This window comes from Podarcis pityusensis (assembly GCF_964106645.2).
Source record: "Podarcis pityusensis genome assembly, chromosome: 2".
In the NCBI taxonomy this organism is placed as follows: Eukaryota; Metazoa; Chordata; class Lepidosauria; order Squamata; family Lacertidae; genus Podarcis; species Podarcis pityusensis.
In genome coordinates this window covers 10,869,971-10,891,491 of record NC_138029.1, presented here as the reverse complement: position 1 = coordinate 10,891,491, position 21,521 = coordinate 10,869,971, and positions in this window count along the sequence as shown.

The window sequence follows — 21,521 nt, the reverse complement described above, 5'->3', positions numbered from 1 at the left end:
TTCAGGTTAAGAACTTTGCTTCAGGATAAGAACAGAAATTGGGCTCCGGCGGTGTGATGGCAGCAGGAGGCCCCATTAGCTAAAGTGGTGCTTCAGGTTAAGAACAGTTTCAGGTTAAGTACGGACCTCCGGAACGAATTAAGTACTTAACCCAAGGTACCACTGTATATGACCGACAGCCTTCTTTGGAAATCAAACCAATGTCTTGGCATTTAACATTCAAAAACTTTGCATGCAGAAACTCATAGTTATAGATGAATTAAAACATAATATTTACAGGAACATGCTTATCTCTTCTTCTAACTTCCAAATAACTGTATTTTCCTCCCTTTCCAGAGCTCATCACTCAGCCTTCTGTATCTCAATGAGGCCATGCCTTGCAGCTCCCATGAGAGATTTCCTCTTTTGCCTTCTCCTGCAGCTTTGCTCTCTTTCTCCCAAGTGGAGAAGCAGCACTCCGACACTCGATTCAACTTAGCAGTGTTCACAGTGGATTCTAAAACACAGCCATCTTGCTTCACATAAAATGAGGTCTCTCCTTCACTAGATACCTCCCATGTGACCAAAGTTAGCCAATCCCATGAGAGCTGCTAGAGAACTCTCTAAAATTCAGTTGGCAACCAATCAACATAGTAATGCATACAAGCACTAATAATAATAATAATAATAATAATAATAATAATAATAATAATTTTTATTTATACCCCACCCACCCCAGCCAAGACCGGGCTCAGGGCAGCTAACACCAGGTATAAAAACAATTGATTAAAATACAACTTAAAAACAAGATTAAAATACAACATTAAAATGCAGCCTCATTTCAGTAGAAGCTCAAATCAAAAACTTTTTTGGGGATGAAAAGGTCAAATCTTCACCAAGGCCAACTATCCAGATTGGTCCTACATGGGCCAGAAAAAAGCCAGGGAAGTCCCCAAAGAGGAGTTCCATCACAGAAGGAGAAAGGAAAAAGGAAAGAGGGGGACGGGATCAAGTTGATTCCAAGCCAAAGGCCCTGCGGAAAGAAATCAGATCCTGCAGGGCCCTGGTCTCATGAGACACAGCGTTCCACCAGGCCGGAGCCAGTGTTGAACAGGCCCTGGCTCTGGTTGAGGCTAATCTAACTTCCTTAGGGCCCGGGACCGCTAGGGTGTTGCTATTTATGGACCTTAAGGTCCTCCATGGGGCATATCGGGAGAGGCGGTCCCGTAGGTATGAGGGTCCTAGGCCTACAATTTTAGTGAATTATAAAGCCTCAACAGGCTGGAGGTGATGACTTAGAGGCCAGCCCAAAACACTGGTCAGCCATGGTAGGGCTTGGTGGAGCGACTGGTGCTTCTGTAGTCCAGGCCTTCAGGGGCTCCCTGTGGTTCTTCACCAACCACAGACATGCCTGGATGGCAAAACACATCCAAACCTTCTCCAGCACTGGAGCTTGGATTGCTCTGTAATCCATAATTATTGGGATCCATCCCTTGAGGTTTTATTCCACTTCGGCAGAGGTTACGTGTACCTCATTGCTGACATGAACGTCAGTCACCCGAAAAGGTCTGCCTCCTTTTATAGATGGCCTATTGTAATTAATCCAGGAAAAGGCTGCTTTCTGCCACATTTGCCTCTGCAGAGTTAGCTAGTTCCCTTTTTATTAGGTCCTTCGGTATCATACGACACTTAAGTCCAACTGCCATAAACCTACAGCAGGCTTTATTAAGGAAATTGTGTCAGGATTGCGTGAGAATAGCCTAGAGGAAATATTGGCTATGCAGAGACAGCGGGAGGAGATGGAGTTTTCGAGCCAGACGTTCACCATGTCTAAAATCCTGTCCTGGTGTCTGGGATGCAAAATTCAGGCTATGTTGCGCAGTTGAAATGTTCAGCTTCGATGGGCTGTAAGTTGTGAAAGCCTCTATAGCTCAGGAGCTGGGAAGAGATGCGATGCCTGGGAGGTCTTCCCCATTGATCACATATCACACCATTCTTCTAAAGGGCTCAGGGCGGTGTACCTGGGAATTGCTGCGTATCATCCTTGCAACAACTCTGTAAGATGGATGGAGGTGGCAAGGTAAGGATTGGCCTGAAACCCACCAATAAGATTCATGGCTGAGCCAAGATCTGAAATCTGCCACCCACCCAATGAATTACAGCTTGCCGGGTACTTGACGGTCCCCCTGTTATTGCAGACCTGGAACAAATAGCCAAATCAGGAAGTTTATGGAGCCCTCTAGTGGGCTGTCAACAGGGATGGGGGGGATAAATGCGATTCAGTTTGCATTTAAAGACAAATCTGTCCAATTTCACACTTCCTGAAACATGAGGACCAAAGCACAGCCATCTCTTGAAATTAGCAATTCTGTGATTCAGTTCTAACTGACTGAACAGTGTTTACAAAAATGCATATAATTGCATGAATATAAATATATTAGAGGAAATAGCATACAAAAGGCATTGCAGGAAATTGCTTGCTTGGAATGCGTGCATTAGCCAAAACTGAATTTAAGCATGTTTATTGGGAGAAAGTCACACTGAAATGTGATGACTTTCCATGGGGATCTTTTTAAAAAAATGCAAATTGGTGCAGAACTGAATTTAAAATTTAAAACAGGGTAAATGGAGAGAACTAAAACGGACAGATCCTTGCCATCCTCAGCTGGTGGAATATGTTCGGCTTCTGGGATTCTGAGTAGTGCAGGCCTCCTGCAAAGAAAAACATGGGCAGGGTCAGCAAAATATTTGGAAGCGATTCAGTCCTTGCCAACACCTTTAGTTAAAAGGATCAGGTGACAGGTGCAGACCCTCCAAGTGTCCCTATTTTCCAGGGACAGTCCCAGATTTACAGAGAAAAGCCACCCTGGTTTCTGATTTGATCCTGGAATGTCCCACCTTTTCCTTAAAGGTAAAGGTAAAGGGACCCCTGACCATTAGGTCCAGTCGTGGCCGACTCTGGGGTTGCAGCGCTCATCTCGCTTTACTGGCCAAGGGAGCTGGCGTACAGCTTCCGGGTCATGTGGCCAGCAGGACTAAGCCACTTCTGGCGAACCAGAGCAGCGCGTGGAAACGCCGTTTACCTTCCCGCCAGAACGGTACCTATTGATCTACTTGCACTTTGACGTGCTTTCGAACTGCTTGGTTGGCAGGAGCAGGGACCGAGCAACGGGAGCTCACCCCGTCGCAGGGATTCGAACCACTGACCTTCTGATTGGGAAGCCTTAGGCTCTGTGGTTTGTCCAACAGCGCCACCCGCGTCCCTACTTTTTCCTTAGGATGTCCCTATTTTCTTTGGAGAAATGGTGGAGGGTATGGAGTTATGCAACCCTGGGCCTAAGCGAAGGAGATAAGTAACTATATAACCTTTACATCTGAAGACATCCCTGTATATGGAAGTTTTCTAATGTTTAATGTTTTATCATCATTTTATGTGTGTTGGAAGCCATCCAGAGTGGCTGTGGCAACCCAGTCAGATAGGTGGGATATTATTATTATTGAATAGGACATCCCTATTTTCATCAGAGAAATGTGTGTGTGCGCACACACACAGATTATTTCCCGATTTAACCTAAATTCTGTGCTGAGAAATCCTGGCCTTTGTGCATTGTGTAAATCATGTACATTTGCATATATTTGCTTGCTTTGCGTCACTGATCCTGCTAAACATGGGAAGGAACAAGATACTGAGCAGGGGCTGAAAGCCACCGCTCCTCCACCCATATCTTATTGAATTCTCCAGCCTGCTGCTGCCCACACAATTCAAGCCTATCCTCATCGCCGATGCTGTGTACAAGCTATGCATATCCATAGATGCTGCCAGCCCTAATAAGCTACTGCATTTAAAATCACAATCTGAAAAGGACACTGGCTGGTTGGCAGAAGTACAGCCACAGCATTGTCACTTTCAGTTTTTCTGAGACATTTCCGGCTAAAAGTCCCCTTTTTGCAAAGGTGCACAGCTCCTGCTTTACAGAATGGAGGAAAATGAGCAAAAAATGACAACTTTCCTGAGCAACTAGAGGTTGGATCGTTTCGGTGTAATATTTAAGTCACCTCATAAAGGGCTAAGTGTAACCTCTGTGGGGTTCAGAGTTCAGCTACAACCTGGCAATTAATAATAATAATAATAATAATAATAATAATAATAATAGTAATAGTAATAATTATCGGATGGGTTTCCCCAGCCACTCTGGGAAGCTCCCAAAAGAACACTAAAAACAGAATAAAACATCAAACATTAAAAATTTCCCAATACAGGGCTGCCTTCAGATGTCTTCTAAAAGTCAGATCATTGTTTATTTCCTTGACATCTGATGGGAGCGTGTTCCACAGGGCGGGCGCCACTACCGAGAAGGCCCTCTGCCTGGTTCCCTGTAACCTCACTTCTCGCAGGGAGGGAACTGCCAGAAGGCCCTCAGAGCTGGACCTCCGTCTCCGAGCTGAACGATGGTGGTGGAGATGCTCCTTCAGGTATACTAGGCCGAGGCCGTTTAGGGCTTTATACTTCCCTGGGCAACCAGCTGGGAGCTGCTTACAGCCTCTTGACACCATCACATGTGTCATGCCTGGCAGTTTGGGCATCTTTCCGCAGGGCCTGCAAGATGGAGCTGTTCCACAAGGCCTTTGGCCAAGGCACAGCCTGACCCCCTCCTTTGGTAATCCTCACAGAACTCTAGCCCAATGGTTGCCATTAATTTGATTTAAACTGATTTTATAATGAATTGATTTTAGAATGCTGTATTATTTTACTGTTGTTAGCCACTCTGAGCCCAGCTTCGGCTGGGGAGGGCGGGATATAAATAAAATATTATTACTATTATTGTTGTTGTTGTTGTTATTGTTATCTTTGCCCCGCTCTCATTTTCTGCAGAAAACAATCCAACAAACAGCACTGGAACATCAGTGGTTGTACAGGAGATATATGCACTCAAGATGCTGGGATCTCTGCATTAACCACAGCACATGTCTGCAGGCTTGGGAAGTGTGTGTGTGTGAGAGAGAAAACTATAGGTGGGCCCTGATGGATAAAGTCAACTGGAGATTCCCAAAACTCCAGTGATACCCAGACATAGGACTGCAGCATGAAACAATCAGGCATTTAGGTTCTCCCCTTTGGTGATTGAAGTCCAAACATTTCTCTCTCTCTCTCTCTCCTTGGTGCTGAATCCTGGCACAGGATTGCTGGTCTAGCAGTGGGTCCTCTTCCTCCCCCCCCCCCCACGCACCCATCCATCCATACGGTTAATGCATCTGCTATTGCTTTATTATGCACTATTATTTAATATCAGCGCTCCAACAGGGGCTTGAAATCCCTTTATAGCTTGTGTAAATATTTTATACTTGTTACTGTAAATAGAAGAAGCTTAAGAAGTGGCACAGAGGAGGGGACGGGGGAGCCGGGCTCCAGGATTTCAGCGTGAAGAGCACATCCAGAGGATGCTGATAATTCAATCCGCTTGCTCCAGCTGCTTAATGCTCCCACTACAGGGGAGGAGAAGGAAGCGGGTGTCGCCGGCAGATCCCTCCTGCCAGGTGCCGAGATGAGAGGTGAGGAGGAAGAGGACGGAACCATCGCATTTGCCCAAAGGGAAGCATTAAATATATTGCATTCAAAAAACAAAAAACCAGCAATCCACCAACATTTCATCCAGGAAAGCATCCATTCTCCAATTTAAACTACACAACAATCCTGCGAGGTAGGTTAGGCTGAGCGATGCTGACTTGCTCAGTGTCACCTGTGAGCCTCATGGCAGAGTGGGGATTGGAACCTTCGTCTGCACAGTCTAAATCAGGGATGGGGAATCCTGTGGCCTTCCACATGTTTTTCGGACTGCATCTGCTGGCTGGATGTCAGGCTTCTGGCAGTAAATAAGCAGATCAAACGAAAGGAGCATTCTTACCAGATACTGTATTTTTCGCTCTATAAGATGCACCAGACCACAAGACGCACTTAGTTTTTGGAGGAGGAAAACAAGACAAAAAATATTCTGAATCCCAGAAGACAGAACAGCAAGAGGGATCGCTGCACAGCGAAAGCAGCGATCCCTCTTGCTGTTCTGGCTTCTGGGATAGCTGTGCAGCCTGCAATAGCTCCATAAGACGCACACACATTTCCCCTTACTTTTTAGGAGGGAAAAAGTGAGTCTTATAGAGCAAAAAATACGGTACGTTCTTTAATTATCACAGCGAGAGACATATCTCTCTAAAAAATGGTGTCGCTCCCAAAAAAAGGTTTACCCCCTCCGTCCCCATTAATCTACATCACTCCTAGGTCAGGTAATCTGAGTTTATTGCCGCTGTGCTCTCTGTTCTATCACTTTCCAAGCCCATCTAATCTTAGGCGAAAGGGGGGGTCAGGAGTGCTGTCCAAGGACACTGAATTACCAGCTCTCTCTCTCCTGGTGTTTCCTCTTCTAGCTGTTCCTCACCCAGTATTTCCCAGCTTTCCCCCTCTGGGCTATGCCCCTCTGCAAACCACTGTTCTGAATCAATACTGTCCTCCTGCCCTTGGGAAGGTTCAGGGAGTGCAGCTCACACCATTCCTCCTCAGTCCAGCCCCTGAAACTGGACTTGGGAGTCCAGCAGCATCAGGAGAGACACAAGTCATAGCAACCAACTTTTCCCTTTTCTTGTGAGGAATTCTATTCAGAATAAGGGAATTTCCCTTAAAAAGGGGGAAACGTTGACAGCTATGACACAGGCTCCCCACTCCACAATCTGTATTCATTATACCGCTCTGAAATCTCCCCCTTTTTCTCCACTACAAATATGCATCAGCCTATAGAGATGCATGGGACGCGGGTGGCGCTGTGGTCTAAACCACTGAGCCTCTTGGACTTGCCAATCAGAAGGTCAGCGGTTTGAGTCCCCGCAACGGGGTGAGCTCCCGTTGCTCGGTCCCAGCTCCTGCCAACCTAGCAGTTCAAAAGCACACCAGTGCAAGTAGATAAATAGGTACCGCTCCGGCGGGAAGGTAAAGTGCGCCAGAAGCGGCTTAGTCATGCTGGACACATGACCCGGAAAAACTGTCTGCAGACAAACGCCGGCTCCCTCGGCCTGTAAAGTGAGATGAGCGCCGCAACCCCAGAGTCATCTGCGACTGGACGTAACTGTCAGGGGTCCTTTACCTTTACCTTTTTATACAGATGCATAAGCTGTTGCTGCCTACTAGCTAGGTAAGGTCAGCATCCAAGGTACAGGTGTATGCATTTATCTATTTAAGGTGTTTACATCCTGCTTTTCCTCCAGGGTGCTCAAAGTGGCATGCATGGTTTTCTCCCCACCCACCCATTTAATTATCACAACAACCCTGCAAAATAGATTAGGGACTCAGCTATATTAGTAAAGAAACAGCATTTTGAATGCGTTATAAACCTGCAACACCAGATGGAGCTGGAGAGTAAGAAAAAATTTCCCCAGGATTTTCCATAGCGGTTTTTTTCTTTTGTTATAACGATTTAATTTCTAGTGTTGTTTTCCTGTGTGTAGATCCACCCTATATTGAGCGGTAGTAACTAGTCCAAAGTCACTCAGTGAGCTTCATGGCTAAGTGACATTTTTTTTAAAAAAAATTTAAAATAATTTTTATTGAATGATTTTATGTTACAAAAAACAATACAGCCATACTACCACTAAATATAATTAAGAAATAAAAATTACATACATCAATATTTAGTTTGTTATTTGTTATTTACCGTCTTATTTCCTCCCAAACATTGCATACAACAACACACATATGTGCAGACACCCGGACACAAAATGATAATAATGAAAGTAAATATTTCCCCTCCCCTTTTATCTTCCAAAATCTTTTCTTCAACTTTGACTTCCTGTCAAGTCCCTTTGCATATATTTTCTCTTACATTTGAATGTACACAAAACAATAAACCTTTCTATATAATTTTTCCAATACATTCTGAAAACATAATAAATCCTTAATCATTGTCCACCTTCTTTTAGTTCCTTTATCACTCGAATGCTAGCACGGAGTCAAAACTATTGCCGCTGATTGCTCTCGGATGCTCATCTCGGGAGTTCCGAGGGGTGAGCACTCACCGAAGGGGTGAAAGAGGGGGTTGCTGGACTTCACAACCCCCAAAAGCGGAAGTCCCCGGCTAAGTGACAATTTTAATGTGGATCTCCTCCAGTCCTAATCTTACCATTACACTACATTGGCTCTATCGCTGGGGTATTCCGAGTTGACCCCATGTCTAATGCAAAGTCTAGATTCCCATTCAGCTTCTCCTATCCCAAGCGCAGCGGTGCTCAGGAAATGTCCTTAAAATGAGCAAAGCCTTCGGTGAAAGGAAACCCAAATCCACAAATTGTACAAATCAACACAGCGAGCGGATGCAATTATTTTTTGCATTCCCGTTACCGGAGGTTTTGCAGAAAAATTGGAGTGCTGGATAAACGAGAGAAGGGCAGGAGGATCAAATTGGTAGGGGAATATGAGTAGAAAAAGATACAGAAGCAATTGCTTTTCCAAGAATGCTGCTTTGTGAGGTGAGTGTCTGCCGAAAGGCTGCCGACTATCCATCACCATAAAAACACACAAAAAGTTCTATTTTCACAGACGTCACTTTTTCCAGATGTCTTTTGCTTCTCGATCAGCGATGGAGGGGCCAGGTCAGAGGGCGCTTCTCCTTATGGGCCTGAGTTTCGCATCAAGGCCTCTGGTTACTGGCTCTGACCGACCACAGACCTTAGAAAACATTGTCAGAAAACATTGTTACATACAGCCGTACCTTGGTTGACAAACACCTTGAGACTCGAACGTTTTGGCACTCACGCAGAAGTGAGTGTTTCGGTTTGCAAACGTTCTTTGGAACCTGAACGTCTGACACGACTTCTGATTGGTTCACTGTCCCTCAGACCTTGGGGGGGCAGACTATATTGGGGGGGGATGAACAAATTCCTATGCCCCACAATTAACCCAGAGATGCATTTTAAATAAAAGGACACATCTACTCATGTAAAAACATGCTGATTCCCAGACTGTCCGCGGACCGGATTGAGAAGGCGATTGGGCCGTATTCGGCCCACAGGCCTTAGGTTGCCTACCCTTGGGCTAGAAACCTGTAAGGAAAGCAAATACAGTGGTACCTCAGGTTACATACGCTTCAGGTTACATACGCTTCAGTTTACAGACTCCGCTAACCCAGAAATAGTGCTTCAGGTTAAGAACTTTGCTTCAGGATGAGAATGGAAATCGTGCGCGTCGGCAACAGGAGGCCCCATTAGCTAAAGTGGTGCTTCAGGTTAAGAACAGTTTCAGGTTAAGAACAGACCTCCGGAACGAATTAAGTACTTAACCTGAGGTACCACTGTATGTAATAAAAGGGAGGGAGAAAGCAGATTTGAAAGCAGCAACAGTCATGCAAACTGTGTCCTAGACACCATATTGCAAGGGGGAAATTCTTCATGTGTAATTGTTTTTGTGTTCAGTTCAATCAATCAATTTATTAACAATTTGACAGTCTGTCTGAGAAGCGAGTTGTTCCTTGGCCTTGATTTGGAAGCATGAAGGAGAGATTCCCACCCCCTCCCCAACCAGCCCCTTGTGCCAATGGGTAATCGCTTATTGTTGCTAAAAATTATGCCTTGCTTCCCTTCTGAATTCGCCTCGCCGGCGCCCCGAATGAGTACATGCGAGTGGCAGCCCTTTCCGTCTTTTGCGTGGGAACTGGGGCCGTGAAGTGGAGGGGAAAACCTCATCACACAGCACAAGCAAACATTCGGCCCCAGGGCCCTATTATGCGTATGTTTGCAAAGCGGAGTAGGCTGTGTCGCTGCCGGGGTCTTTAGCATATTAAACACCCGACTTCACGGCCTATAAACAAGAGCAGGGATTTTGTGCGTGCGCAAGTGTGGGATGACAGTGGTGGCTGCTGAAATCCTGCAAATGAGATCAAGCCCACAGCTGAGGCTCCAAAAATGTCTCCTTCCCCACACACGTACGCAGCCTAGTTGGCAAGGAATGAAAGCACGGGAAACTTAGCATTCTGGGAGACAGATGGCATCTTTTGAAAAGGGCATGTGCCGCTCTTCCTCCTCCCACAAAGCAAGAATGGGACAGGTTCACCTGCAAGGATGGAGCTGGTCTCAGACTGCCAACGGCCCACTTAACCACAAAACGAAACATGCCCCTCTTCTGTGCCCTTTCAAAGCAGCTTGAAATATGGAACTCTTTTCATAGCTTACAGAGAAAAAGTGGTGCAGAAAGCATCTACTGTTCCATTTGTATTTTCTTCCAAACAGAATCACAGAATTGCAGACCTTCCAAGTGTACCTTTTTCCCAGACAGATCCCGGATTTACAGAAGCCATCCTGGTTTTGGATTTGATCCCGGAATGTCCCGCTTTTCCTTCGGACGTCCCTACGTTCATCGGAGAAATGTTGGAGGGTGGGGAGTTATGTGAGCCCTGAGGCAAGGAGATAAGTCTACTAAAGAACCTTTAGAAGACACCTGAAGGCAGCCCTGTATAGGGAAGGTTTTTTTTAATGTTTAATGTTTTATTATGTTTTCATATATGTTGGGAGCCACCCAGAGTGGACAACCCAGTCTGACGGACGGGTTACAAATAATATTGTTGTTGCTGTTGTTGTTATGAGAATTATAAGGTCTCAGATATAAAATAAATGTACCAAGCAAACAAATACACACACACACACACATACACATATATATATATATATGAGAAACAGTACAGGGGAAAAGTCCTGAAACCATTTTGTCTCTCCCAAATTGACCTCAAATGTTTCTCTGCAAATAGGGAAGAAATGGGGGAAACCTCCCCATTGTCTCTTTGCTCACAAATCCTGCCTTAAGGGCATATATAAGATATGAATAGGGTGAGCCTGTGACCTGGACTCAAGAATTAAGTATTTATCATCACAAAAGAATGACCAGGCTCTCCAGGTAAACCCATTAACAGCCAGGTAAACCCATCAATGGGACACGGGTGGCGCTGTGGGTAAAACCTCAGTGCCTAGGACTTGCCGATCGTATGGTCGGCGGTTCGAATCCCCGCGGCGGGGTGAGCTCCCATCGTTCGGTCCCAGCTCCTGCCCACCTAGCAGTTCGAAAGCACTCTTAAGTGCAAGTAGATAAATAGGGACCGCTTTATAGCGGGAAGGTAAACGGCGTTTCCGTGTGCTGCGCTGGTGCTGGCTCGCCAGAGCAGCTTCGTCACGCTGGCCACGTGACCCAGAAGTGTCTTCTGACGGCGCCGGCTCACGGCCTCTAGAGCGAGATGAGCACGCAACCCTAGAGTCGGACACGACTGGCCCGTACGGGCAGGGGTACCTTTACCTTTAAACCCATCAACAAGTTTCCTGCCAGACAGGATTCTGTTGTAGACTGCCCCTTCTGTGATGTATGTATGCTATATTGGGGGGGTGGTCTTGGGCTACACAGAGGGACGCTGGTGGCACTGTGGTCTAAACCACAAAGCCTAGGGCTTGCCGATCAGAAGGTCGGCGGTTCGAATCCCCGCGACGGGGTGAGCTCCCGTTGCTCAGTCCCAGCTCCTCCCAACCTAGCAGTTCGAAAGCACGTCAAAGTGCAAGTAGATAAATAGATACCGCTCCGGCGGTAAGGTAAATGGTGTTTCCGTGTGCTGCTCTGGTTCTCCAGAAGCGGCTTAGTCATGTTGGCACATGACCCGGAAGCTGTACGCCGGCTCCCTTGGCCAATAAAGCAAGATGAGCGCCACAACCCCAGAGTCGTCCGTGACTGGACCTAATGGTCAGGGGTCCCTTTACCTTGGGCTACACAACTTCTGTGGTCTATGTATGATGTATTGGGGGGTGGTCTTAGGCTGCAGGGTGGCAATTTATAGTCTATATAAGGCCTTACACACCATTGTTCAGGGTTCTCCTCCCTCCTACATGTGGTGAGTGGGGATCCTGTTGCAACAGTTTAATAAAGATCAGTCTTGCTAGCTGCTTTTCTTCTCAATATTCTCTGGTTGGTCTCCTACTGAACCTACAAAAGGACTCTATATTTGCTCTTGGGTACCCCATAAGGGAAAAGGAGCAGTTTTTTTCTTATAACAGTTGTTGAATAGGATGTCCCTCTTTTCATCAGAGAAATGTTGGAGGGTATGGAATTGTAGAGTTGGGACCCTGAGGATCATCTAACCCAGTGTTTCCCAAACTTGGGTCTCCAGCTGTTTGGGGACTACAATTCCCATCATCCCTGACCACTGCTAGCTAAGGATGAAGGGAACTGTAGTCCAAAAACAGCTGGCGCAATTCGGAGCATGCTGATGTTGCGTGCAAATGCCCCATGGTTTGCCTGCATAGCCGCCATAGAATTTTGAGGGGGGCCACCCCCCTCCTTGAAAAATCGGGGGGCCCTCAGCCCCCCCACCCCCTAAATGGTGCACCTGCTAGTAGCCATTGATAGGCTTCTCATCCATGAATCTTCTTTTAAAGATATCCTGGTTGGTGGCCATTGCTGTCTCCTGTGTCAAGGAGTTCCATAGTTTAACTGTGTGAAGGCGTGCTTTCTCTTATTTCCCTTTTCATCTGCTTCACGCTGTGGCCTTACTTCGCGTACCGAACTTACTCAGAGCGCAGGCTCTGAGTATCTATAATGCTTCCTAGGCACTCCCATCCCCCTCTCTGAGTTTATGAGATTTAACCAACCATGCTGCGAAATAGCCATTGTCTCCAGGCCATTAGAGCAGAAGCTGCTTTCATGTAATTGAGTTTATTTCTGTAAATTAATACAATCTTAAGTGTGGCTGGTAAACTCTCTGATCCCACAGGCTTTGGAGGCCAGTTTCTCTGAGGAAAGGGGGGGGGCGAAGAGGGATGTAATCTTGATGCATCAAAATGCAGCTGATTGCAGGTTGGCGTGTATATAAATGAGGCTCCATCCAGGCAGAATTAAAAATATCTTTCACCATATCGCATCTGACGTATTCACAAAGAGCAGAGAAGTCTTTGCCTCCTATCCAATTTAGCCTCCTTCTTACTAAACAGTATATGCAATGAAGGCTGCAGTCCTGTGCACACCTGGCAGTCTTCAGGTTACCTCTGAATACACACCTGAGTTGGATCATGACACAAGTCCCTCTGCGGTTTATGGAAATGACTTTGCCTGACGCCACCACTTCCCAGCGTATTTTGATTATTTTTATTCCAGGCCTGGTCTGGTCTGGTATGCCCTTTCAATAGGATACAAAGCAGGGAGCCTTTAGAGGTGTGCTGTTCTGTGGAATATTCTTATTCTTATTCTTATTCTTATTCTTATTCTTATTCTTATTCTTATTCTTATTGCATTGCATTATGATATGCAAAATGAACCATGGAAAGAGAAGAAGGGAAGTCATTTATATCTTAAGGATGCAAAACGAGCATCTTAAATTGTAAAACAGAAAACTTAATAAAAATTATATACAGTGGTACCTCAGGTTACATACGCTTCAGGTTATAGACTCCATTAACCCAGAAATATTACCGTATTTTTTGCTCTATAAGACTCACTTTTTCCCTCCTTAAAAGTAAGGGGAAATATGTGTGTGTCTTATGGAGCGAATGCAGGCTGCACAGCTATCCCAGAAGCCAGAACAGCAAGAGGGATTGCTGCTTTCACTGGGCAGCGATCCCTCTTGCTGTTCTGGCTTCTGGGATTCAGAATTTTTTTTCTTGTTTTCCTTCTCCAAAAACTAGGTGCGTCTTATGGTCTGGTGCATCTTATAGAGCGAAAAATACGGTGCCTTGCATTAAGAACTTTGCTTCAGGATGAGAACAGAAATCATGCAGCGGCGGCGCAGCAGCAGCAGGAGGCCCCATTAGCTAAAGTGGTGCTTCAGGTTAAGAACAGTTTCAGATTAAGTATGGACCTCCGGAATGAATTAAGTACTTAACCCGAGGTACCACTGTACAAAAGAAAGAAAGAAAGAAAGAAAGAAAGAAAGAAAGAAAGAAAGAAAGAAAGAAAGAAACCAGGACGGCTACTGTATACCTGGGACTGTCCCTGGAAAATCGGGACACTTTTGAGGGGCTGGGATTCCTATCTCCTTGTGTTCAGAGGATGCTTTGTAGTAAGAGAGGAATTTCGAAGAGGAGAGAGTGGGAGCGCTGTTGGAGAGAGAAGGGACCCAGTTTTTTTACAGTGCCACAAAGAATAAAAATAAAAAAATAAAAGAGCAAGCACAGTGCAAGGATAAGAGAGAAATCCAAGCAAAGTTATAGCCCCTCGCAAAGAATCTATCAAAGTCAGGAATACAAGTGATGGGATCAATGTTGGTTTGCGTGTCGGAAGCCATGGGCTGTAAACTGCCAGCCGATTGCAAATACTGAACCCGTTTTACAGCAGAGGAGGCCCCACTGGCTGCAATCCGAAAATGACCACTCCATAGAAAAGCCAGGATTGGAGCCATAAAATTATGACAGCCTTGTAATGCCTATTGCAGCGAGGCCCGTGGGGGCTCTTTTTAATGCACATAGCTTTTCATAATAAATTCCACTTCGGGGCATCACTGACCCGAGTGATTCTCACCCATCATGTCTCCAGCCTGTGGAGCTTCCTGGCTCGCTCTCGCTTAAATGTTAAATAAATAACTAGCCTTAAGCTCTAATCACAGGGACTGTTTAGCATTTAGATGGCAAGGAAGTGGCTGAACGCTCAGGGCACCAAACGGCCAGGAGAGGAGACATCTGAGAGGTTGTAGGCTCGCACAGCTCTGGAGACAGCCATCCTAACTCAATAGTCAGAAAACAGGAGCCACGTCCCAGGAAACAAGGCAGAAAAGGGGTCGCTAGTGGAGCCCTAAGTTTATCGGCTTTCTCATTGCTCCTGTGACTGTCTTTTGTTTTAAACTGTCCCATATTCCAATTGAAATAAAAAATTTAAGGTCATATGTGTGTGTGTGTGTGTGTGTGTGTGTGTGTGTATGTACCATATTTTTCGCTCTATAAGATGCACCAGACCACAAGACGCACCTAGTTTTAGGAGGAGGAAAACAAGGGAAAAAATATTCTGAATCTCAGAAGCCAGAACAGCAAGAGGGATCGCTGTGCAGTGAAAGCAGCAATCCCTCTTGCTGTTCTGGCTTCTGGGATAGCTGTGCAGCCTGCATTCGCTCCATAAGACGCACAAACATTTCCCCTTACTTTTTAGGAGGGAAAAAGTGAGTCTTATAGAGCAAAAAATACGGTATATGTATATATATATATATATATATATATATATATATATATGTGTGTGTGTGTGTGTGTGTGTGTGTATATATACACACAGTGGTACCTCGGGTTACATACGCTTCAAGTTACATACGCTTCAGGTTACAGACTCTGCTAACCCAGAAATAGTGCTTCAGGTTAAGAACTTTGCTTCAGGATGAGAACAGAAATCGTGCTCCGGCGGCACAGCAGCAGCAGGAGGCCCCATTAGCTAACGTGGTGCTTCAGGTTAAGAACAGCTTCAGGTTAAGAACGGACCTCCGGAACGAATTAAGTACTTAACCCGAGGTACCACTGTGTATATATACACACAGTGGTACCTCGGGATCCAAACAGGATCCATTCTGGAGCCCCATTCGCATCCTGAACAGAACGTAAGACACGACAGCACGTCTGCGCAAGCGCGGGTCACATTTTGATGCAATAGCGCATGCGCATGACATCATTTTGACCATCTGCGCATGCGCGAGCGGCAAAACCTGGAAGTAACGTGCTCTGTTACTTCCAGGTCGCTGCGGTGCGCAACCCAAAAATACTTATCCTGAAGCGTATTTATCCCGAGATATGACTGTATAAAAGATAAATGTTCATAACTGCATATATAAACCACATGTCTGAATCCCCACAGAAAAAGTCCTGAAACCATTTTGTCCCTCCCACATTGACGTCAAATATTTCTCTGCAAGGTCGAAGGGAATTGGAGAAGCGTCCCCCATTGCCTTTTTGTTCACAAATCCTGTCTTAAGGGTATGTCTGTGCATGATTGGGTGAGCCTGTGACCTGGCTCAGAACAAAAACTGGCCAGGCTCCCCAGGGTATCCAATCAAGTGACCATTAACAGGTAAACTGCCAGACAGGAGATAAACAACGCACTCAGATTTCTGTTGTAAGCATACAAACATACATTTCATACAATCCTTAAAAGTGTTCAAACATACCTACACTCAATCCCACAGATTACTCTTACTTTCTTGAGCTCCATGATCACTGCAGATGGTGACAGCAGCCATGAAATTAAAAGACACCTGCTTCTTGGGAGAAAAGCATTGACAAACCTAGACAGCATCTTAAAAAGCAGAGACATCACCTTGCCAACAAAGGTCCGTATAGCTAAAGCTATGGTTTTCCCAGTAGTGATGTATGGAAGTGAGAGCTGGACCATAAAGAAGGCTGATCGCCGAAGAATGGATGCTTTTGAATTATAGTGCTGGAGGAGACTCTTGAGAGTCCCATGGACTGCAAGAAGATCAAACCTCTCCATTCTTAAGGAAATCAGCCCTGAGTGCTCACTGGAAGGACAGATCCTGAAGCTGAGGCTCCAGTACTTTGGCCACCTCATGAGAAGAGAAGACTTCCTGGAAAAGACCCTGGTGTTGGGAAAGATGGAGGGCACAAGGAGAAGGGGATGGCAGAGGATGAGATGGTTGGACAGTGTTCTTGAAGCTACCAGCATGAGTTTGACCAAACTGCGGGAGGCAGTGGAAGACAGGAGTGCCTGGCATGCTCTGCTCCATGGGGTCACAGAGAGTCAGACACGACTAAACGACTAAACAACAACAACAACAAGGATGGCCTTTGAATATCAAGATGCGTTTGCCAGGCTGTGGGAAAATATGCTATTAGAATTTAATATTTCAAGAAGACTTGGGTGGAGCATGCTACCAGATCCACTGAAAACTGTCATTTGAGATTTGCTTCCTGCTACCCAAGGAGCCACTTTCCCCCTTCAGTTTTGCCTTTGCTTTGAAAATGGGTGGAAGGTGTGGGTTACCCAGAACCCCAAAGGGCACTGGAGAGATCCCAGCACTGTCTTCCTGCTGTCAACACAGCCACCCTCTTTTCCCAATGAGGCATGTGAACCCTTCCTCCCCTGGAACGAAGCGAAGAAATCATACTTGGCCTCCAGGCTGCTCCATCCCAGCAGCTTCAGAATCTTGCGCTTGTCACAGCAATTGGTGGGATGATCTGTGACCACGGAAAGAGCCTTGACTGCAACGGCAGAGAGAAAGCAAAAAAGAGGCATGTACGCATGATACTCACATATGTAACCACAGTGGCTGGTACTGTGATATGTGACCAAAACACACACAGAGAGGGAGGGAGGGAGTGCAACATACATAAAGGTAAAGGACCCCTGACAATTAAGTCCAGTCGCAAACGACTCTGGGGTTGCGGCGCTCATCTCGCTTTACTGGCCGAGGGAGCCAGCGTACAGCTTCCAGGTCATGTGGCTAGCATGACTAAGCCGCTTCTGGCAAAATCAGAGCAGTGCACGGAAACGCCATTTGCCTTCCCGCCAGAGTGGTACCTATTTATCTACTTGCAGTTTGATGTGCTTTCGAACTGATAGGTTGGCAGAAGCAGGGACCGAGCAACGGGAGCTCACCCCGTCATGGGGATTCAAACCACCAACCTTCTGATTGGCAAGCCCAAGAGGCTCAGTGGCTTAGACCACAGCACCACCCACATCCCATGCATCTCTAAAGGCTGGTGCATATTTGTAGTGGGGGGAAAGGGGGAGATTTCAGAGCGGTTTGTCCGCAGACAGTTTTTCTGGGTCATGTGGCCAGCATGACTAATCCGCTTCAGGCAAAATCAGAACAGTGCACGGAAACGCCATTTACCTTCCTGCCAGAGTGGTACCTATTTATCTACTTGCAGTTTGACATGCTTTCAAACTGCTAGGCTAACAGGAGCAGGGACCGAGCAACGGGTGCTCACCCCGTTGTGGGAATTCAAACAGCCGACCTTCCTATTGGCAAGCCCAGAGGCTCAGTGGTTTACACCACAGTGCCACCCGCCACATACATACATCACAGCAATGTCTGATAACAGACCCTCCAAGTGTCCCTCTTTTCCAGGGACATCCCAGATTTACAGAAGCCATCCCAGATTTTTATTTTATCCCGGAAAGTAAATATGCAACCTTTCGAAGACATTTGAAGGCAGCCCTGTATAGTTTTACTATGTTTTTTATATGTGTTAGAAACCACCCAGAGTGGCTGGGGCAACAAAGTCAGATGGGTATGGTGTAAATAGTATTATTATTATTATTATTATTATTATTATTATTGAATAGGATGCCCCCATTTTCATCAGAGAAATGTTGGAGGATATGTGATGAATGTATTTGAATGTGGTTTTTGGAGAGATCCAGAGTATCCTTAAGAAAAAGGGTGAAATCCTGGAAAAAGAAGAGATCACAACAACAAGCTTTTTATAAAATAATGGAAATGGTTTCTTGAATATGCATAAATAAAATGTAAACAGATAAGGACATTGGCAGGATCATTGTAATAACCTGCAGTTTCATAAGAGTAAATAGTTAAAGTAGATTCATAAAAGAATAAATTAAGCTAATTCAGAATATGCAGGAAATGATAAATTTAAATTTAAGGAACCGCAGAAAGAGGAAGAAGGAAGTCGAGTTTTGAAATGTTAAAATGACTGTAGAACTATTGAAATGTATATAACTGAAAATTACATTTTTTTTAAGGGCCCGTCCAGACATCCTTTTTATTGTACATTGACGGTCATTTGTGTTCATGTTGATATTGGGGCATTTATTCTCAATCCTGCTTTCAAAATCCTGCCTGTCTGCAAATGTTTTGGGGCGGTCATACCGCTTTGTTTCTAATTGGTGTATGTCCAGTAACTTCCTGCTGAAATCCTATAATTTTTGCACTGCAAATGTTCCAGTGTGTGTGTGCGTGTGCAGGAGGGGGCAGTTCTCCCACTTCCGTTGCACTATAGTGGAAAAGGGCCTTCTAGGTGGCAATAATGTGACAACACCGGGGAAGCATTGCAGAACAACTACTAAAGCAGAATGATGCGCAGACAGTCCTGTATAAACCCAGCACGAATGCACTTGTATTGCATCAATGGTATATAGAAGAATACACCCCTCCACACACATACAAAAACAGTTTGGAGGGACCCCAATTTAGAGGAGGTGCAAATGGGGTCCAGCCTCTCTCTTTGCAAGATTCACAAAAGGACAGAGGGCACAGTTTCTCTCCTGATACAAGTGGACCAAACTTGGAGCCATAGAGTGCATCAGGATGGCGACTATTTAATTCAGACTCCAGACAGGTACTGGTAAATCTTCCCCCCCCCCCAACCTATCCCCACCCCGCATTTCATTCTCATAAAATAAAATAACACAACTTCTCTATTTAAAAAAAGATGGGAGGAAAGCATTAATTAACCTCCCCCGCCCCTGCGGGAACAGAAACTGACAATAAGATGCAATTAAGAGACTCTGCAAAGGGCAATTGACTTCAGGAATCATGCTGAGCACAAGGAGAAGCAATGAAAGGGGCACAGCCTGTGAGCAAGAAGCTTTTAATTAACACTAGGAAGGGTCTAGCAACTTACGTCTGAGTAAACATGACAGCCAAAGTGGGAAGGGCATTCCTGGATAATATAGGACTGTATTAAGAGCTGTGTGGACCTCCCAGTGCTTGAATTACGGAGGGGAGAGGCAAGGGGTAAAATGAAATCTGTAAGTCCCACTCTTCTGACTCTCCAAATTTAATCAAAGCATGCCTTCTAAAAACAGTAGCTAAAGGTAAGGTGGACCACCTCTGGGCTTCCTATAATTTGCTTCTAATTTACTCTTGCTTTCAGCTAATTGCCAAAAAGCAATATCTGCAAGGCACTGAAGGGCTCTTATGTGGAGCAACCCTAGACTTGACTCACAAGTCGCCATTCTCTTCTAATCCTATTGGGCTCCTTTCCCAAAATCAAAATCCTTCCTCTCTCTGTCTTTCCCCAAAGAGGTGTTAACATTCTCAGAAGTTAAGCAAAGCATCAGACGTACTATGCAGGGTAATCGATCTCCTTTTCCATCAGTCTAGAAAGAACTTTGCCACTTTCAACAGGAAGCATTCATCTCAAAACATGGGACCCACCTCACCTATCAAACAGAATAGTAACCCGTTGTCATTCTAACTAGGTAAACGAAGATATTAAAGTGGGTGCAGGTAGCCATGCCTACATCATAGCTGTCAACTTTCCCCTTTTCTTGCGAGGAATCCTATTCAGAATAAGGGAATTTCCCTTTCAAAAAGGGAAACGTTGACAGCTATGGCCTAAATCCTTCCAGATTACATTTCGAGCAGCAGTCCTTCTTGCAGGTAGGGCACATGCCGCCCAGCCGCACACATGTGCAGGCGGACCCACACACTATATTTTGTTTCCAAAAGACACACAATGTGTACTTGTCATAGAGGGCAGTGCTTTGGTCTGCCATCACTCAGAAGCTGGATTATGTAGAAAGGAGAGAGCGAGAAAGAGAATCAGGGCAGTAGGAAACTTGAAGATTCTCCCACACCTCCATACACAGTGAGTCATATACATGCAGATTATAGATATAGATATAGATATAGATATAGATATAGATATAGATATAGATATAGATATAGATATAGATATAGAGTGGTACCTCAGGTTAAGTACTTAATTCGTTCCGGAGGTCCGTACTTAACCTGAAACTGTTCTTAACCTGAAGCACCACTTTAGCTAATGGGGCCTCCCGCTGCTGCCACACCGCCAGAGCACGATTTCTGTTCTCATCCTGAAGCAAGGTTCTTAACATGAAGCACTATTTATGGGTTAGTGGAGTCTGTAACCTGAAGCGTATGTAACCCGAGGTACCACTGTATAGATATAGATATGATATTGTTTAGTAAAGGTAAAGGGACCCCTGACCATTAGGTCCAGTCGCGGACAACTCTGAGGTTGCGGCGCTCATCTTGCTTTATTGGCTGAGCATGTGGCCAGCATGAGTAAGCTGCTTCTGGCGAACCAGAGCAGCACATGGAAACGCTGTTTACCTTCCCACCAGAGTGGTACCTATTTATCTGCTTGCACTTTGACGTGCTTTCGAACTGCTAGGTTGGCAGGAGCAGGGACCGAGCAACGGGGGCTCACCCCGTCGCAGGGATTCAAACCACCGACCTTCTGAGCGGCAAGTCCTAGGCTCTGTGGTTTAACCCACAGCGCCACCCGCGTCCCATGGTATTGTTTATATATACATAAACAGAGATTTCCCACACCAGCTTTCATCCTTACTGCTTTCTGCAGTAATAAACTACATGCTTGCTCTAACATTTATTTGCCATTTGCTCTGACATTTATTTGCCCAAATTTGCCATTTAGCCTCATGAAAAATTCCTTTGGAGGGTTGTCACTGATAATGCTTTACCATCATGGAGTGACCCTTACATTATCATCATCATCATCGTCACCACCACCACCACCATCATCATCATATATTTATACCCCGCCCATCTGGCTGGATTTCCCCAGCCACTCTGTGCGGCTTCCAACTGAATATT